This window comes from Rattus rattus, chromosome X (genome assembly GCF_011064425.1).
Source record: "Rattus rattus isolate New Zealand chromosome X, Rrattus_CSIRO_v1, whole genome shotgun sequence".
NCBI classification, from domain to species: Eukaryota; Metazoa; Chordata; class Mammalia; order Rodentia; family Muridae; genus Rattus; species Rattus rattus.
In genome coordinates this window covers 26765586-26770344 of record NC_046172.1, presented here as the reverse complement: position 1 = coordinate 26770344, position 4759 = coordinate 26765586, and the positions used below count along the sequence as shown (strand labels likewise).

General features: G+C 36.6%; 1 pseudogene; it reads left to right on the top strand.

Moving 5' to 3' along the window:
* The first annotated feature begins 253 nt into the window (after positions 1–253).
* Positions 254–2575, top strand: LOC116889081 (annotated as a pseudogene).
* Positions 2576–4759: the final 2184 nt, after the last annotated feature.

The following is a 4759-nucleotide window of genomic DNA, read 5'->3' as shown; positions in this document are numbered from 1 at the left end:
TGTTGGTAACATTGGAGGGTTACTAATATCCTGCAGTGTGTAAAGGGGGTTCAAGACAAGCAAAACATGAGCTATTAATGCAATTGTTTGTGTGAATTTACCAGTAAACAAGGCTTTCTAATGAGGAGGAGCATATGCCTATTAGATGCTTTCCACTACTTTGACTCTCTCTCTCTCTCTCTCTCTCTCTCTCTCTCTCTCTCTCTCTCTCTCTCTCCTCTCTCTCTCTCAATGTTTCCAGTGACTTAGAAGCATGGTGATATCATCATTCTCAAGATGGGTTGCTATGCCCTCTAAACAAAAAAGGTAAAATATGACATATGAAGGCTTTAAATTTGTTTCTTTAAAAAAAGCTTGTATAACTCCTTGGGATTCAGATAAGAACAATACCATATTCTGCAAGTTAGCAAATTTGTCTGGCAGCACATCACTCTACATTCTGCCTTTTTTTTATCCTTCAAAGCCTAATGGTTTTGTGGCCTGCTGCTTTAGATATGCCTTGGTAAGAAATTTCTTATATTGACTCTCAATCAATTTCCATGATCATGCAATTTTCATGCAAGCCCATGATCATGTTTATTAAATTTCCCATGTGGCACTTTTACTGTCTTGACCATTTTAGAAAGCACATTCCACAGGATTCTTTGGAAGAGTGCTTAGTGGACAGCTAATCTATCCTTGAAAGGAGATGCCTATTATAAACCCCTCAACCTGCTGCATGTTCAATAAGAATGACATTCTGCACATGCTGGAAGCACTGAAAGTCTTTTCCCTCTTTCCTTTCTCCTAAAGACTTATCAGGATATCTCAGTATTATTTTCTCGTTTTCCTTTTAGCACACACATAGAACTGAATTGAAAGATCTAAATAAGTTGTTTTTTAATACAAAATATATGAAATGTTATTTTTGAGTCAAAGATGATATTGTCTCAGCAAAAATTCTCTAGATACACTATATGTTTCACCACAATGAAGTCAATTTTCATGAAGTGCAATATTATGTAAAACGTAGATACAGAACACATATATACATTATTCCTCATCATTTACATACAGATTATAGTTGTGATTATATAATAATTCACCTCTACACCTCACAAATATTAGGAAATAAGCATTGTAACATGAAGTTTTAGAACAAACTAGTTTCAATGAGAAGTTTATGTTTGTTTTCATGTTGATTTTGATTATGAAATACTTAATATTTTGCTCTGTAGAAATGCATACCCATTAGGATGATATCTACAGAATTATGACAGTATCAGATTCATCAACCTTGATATACTTAGTATCCCCATTGTGCTATCATTTATGTTCATAATTTCTGGTATTAAAGAAGTCAGATATGCCATGGTATGACATAAATTGGCACACCATGTGCATTATTTTCTTTTCTCTCTTTCTTCTCAAGCATTATTCTGATATAAAAGTGCTCCTATAAGCATCATGCAATAGTCGACTTCAGTAATTTGATCTTACCACTGTTTGTAAAACTGTGGTCTTTTTTTTTCTTTCGGTTTTTCAAAGAAATCTGCAATAAGCATCACCTTAAATGATTCTTCAAACTCTTATTTTAACATTAGCTCTAAGTATTAAAATACATAGTCGAGAAACAGCAACATACCAATATTTGAAGAACACTGTGAAATCATTGTCCAAACATATTAAAATGGAGGTGCCTGCCATAATCACAGACCTCAAGTACTATTATTTATACTTAACTAGTGTGTAGACTTCTACGGCATATATAGTTCATTGAAATACAACATGAAGAAAGCAGGGGCAAGGAATGTGTACTTCATAACTGTATACTATAACTCATTCAGTTTTTCACATTTGTGTTCCTGGTTGATTCTGTAATTGTACTGTCTCATCATCTTCAGATTTGCAGGGGTGAAGGAGTGGATATTCAGAGTGATTGGCTTCCTTTGAAGTCTATTATCTTCAGGGTTTGGAATAATCCTTGCAAGCAGCAAATACTGTGCCTCTGGGAATTCAACAATAAGGTTGTCCAGCTTGTTTACATTGGACTCTGGGAAGCTTATTACCACTGGGAATTTAAATTCTCTGGTACTGAGACCATAATTCTGGTACACAGCCCTGTCAACTCGACCTGGACAATTTCACCTGAATTTCGATGTGCACAGAACCTGATATTAATGGCAATGCTGATAAAACCTGCTGTTGGGATTTTTAGCTCAGCAGCCATTAGGGTCAACATCATCAAAGCCTCAGTCCTGAGATTCAGATAGTGTGCTACAAGTGCTCTGTCTTAATTCTGATCATCAGTAGCCTTTGTACCGTTATTTCTGTGACCTGGAACCATGTAGTAGATCTCTATGGCAAAACCACCCTTGACTTTCCACCAAACTTTCCAGTAAAGAAAGAAACCCTGATAAAGAAACACAGCACTTATGTGTTTCCAATAGGTCTACTGACAACCATCCTGTCACTCATTGGCATGATTATGTTCCTCTTGGAGATCAGGTCGTTGAAAGTTCAGAGTAACCTGAATGTCCAGCATGCTTCTAAACAGGCTGATGACATGTCCATAAATGAGAGTTCTGTTGTTTGAAAAAAGTGCCAGGAGACTCACTGACAAAATTTCCAACACCCACACAGTGCTACTGTAATCACACACTTATTCAAAATTAAATATCACATTGCTTTTCAGGGTATGTCTGAAGCTTTTATCTTCATGGTGACGGTGCTGCCTTCCTTAAAGGTATTCACATCCTAAACTCTGCATTCCAAGATGATGTGTTCAGGCATAAATTGTAGAATCAAACCTAGGTTAGAGGTTTGTTTTTAAATAAAAACACAGGCATTGAAGCATGCATCAGGGTGGGGGCACTTAAAACATATTATGTCTTGTATGCAGAGCAGTACTAGCAGCCTGTTCATACTGACGAAAGTTCTTCTTTCTTTAATAAAGGAAGAAAATTATTCACTGAGCATTCTTACTGCTCTGAAGCCTCTTGCCATGTGGCACTTTCTGAAATGCTCAATTATTTCCAGTATGTTGTGGTGCATCAAAATATTCCCTGTGGGGAACAGCTGGGTAGAATTTGGCCACGATACATGTCTATGGAAGCCGTTGGAAGGTTACAGTATTGACTAAACTCTGCTATATACCAAATAATGCCCAGGATCCCCTCAGTACAAAAGAGTGAACAAGTACTCCCACAGAAGTAATGAAACTAGAGAGATGGTAGAGGGAACTGATATTCTAATTCAACAGAGGAAATATAGAGCCAGCAAGATGAGGGAAAGTGTCAGAACATTATGGTCCAGGGAATCTCCTATCTGTGACTGACTAGCAATAGTCTGTTTCTGCAGCTCTGACTCACTGGCAACCAGTTTATTTATTTATGCAGATTTCAGAGAACAAAGACAGACTAATGAGTATTCAAGAAGTAGAGGTGATGTGTTTGGTTTTTCACATTATGTCTAGTGTTATGAATTAAGCCACAGTTGGAAAGTACAAGCAGAACACATTTTATTTTTATTATCATTCTGATGTCTCCAATTAGAAGTCACTAAAGATTATTTTTCCATATCAAACAAATGTATTATATGACAGCTTCATTTTAGTCCAGTGGTATCTCCAGTTTTAAAGTCTCCAGGAAAACAGAAATTATCTGAAATAGTATTTTTATGAATACCAAATAGTAATATCTAATTTCTTTTGTTATATATTTCTTCATCTACACTATAAATAAGAAAAAAATTATTGTTGTCAATATCTTTTATTTACTGGGTTCTATTGCTCTAGAGAGCATATACTTTATGACCCTCTATCTTAAAATTATGCTTTCAGAGGTCTCCAAGTGTGTTGTAGAGGGAGGTCTTGAAACTCTAAATTATTGTCCTGGTCTATCAGGATTTGTCAATTATCTCTGTTAATCCTACACCAATTGCACTGTTTGTGTTTGCGCTGGGTCAGATATCCCAATGAGACTCCTGGAGTAATATCTACATCTAATCATAATGATCTGAAGGGAATAAATAAGGAAGAGTTTACAAATAGGGTCATATAAAGTTAATTGTAGCTTTTTCCTAGAAATATGCCAACATACTTCTCTCAGGAAAAGACATAAAATGAATGACAATGCAGAATATCCTCAAGAATGCAACAAGCAGACACCAAAACCCAAAAATGAGAGACTGAACAACAGTGATTGCAGAATTCACATCAGCTTTCCTCAAAATAGGTCAAACGGTTTTACTGGCTTCATGAATCTCAATGTTTTCAGGAGATATGGCTGTACCACATCAGTTTAGATGTATCATCTTATGCGTTCCTTCTCTCCTGTGGAGAAAGAACAACACTGCTCCTTTGTTGGTGCAATTCCAAACTGGTAAAAATCAGTCAGGCACTCAATCTAGAGAGTTTCCTCAGAAATCTGGGCATAGTACTGCCTGAGGACCCAGCTATACCACTACACGGCATGTACCCAATCTTCATAATTAATTCCATAATAGCCAATCAAAGGATGCACATAGAAATCCACACACAAACAGCCCGTGCCACACAAATGTGCTCGCGTGCGCACATACACACACACACACACACACACACACACACACACACACACACACCACATACAAACACATGCACACGCGCACATACACACAGATATTACTGCACTCATCTACACACACATATACCACTGGAATCAAAATAATTGGAAAAAATCTATCATGGGTCATTAATATCTTTTGACATCAAATTCTTCAATTTCCCAATAAAAAGAAA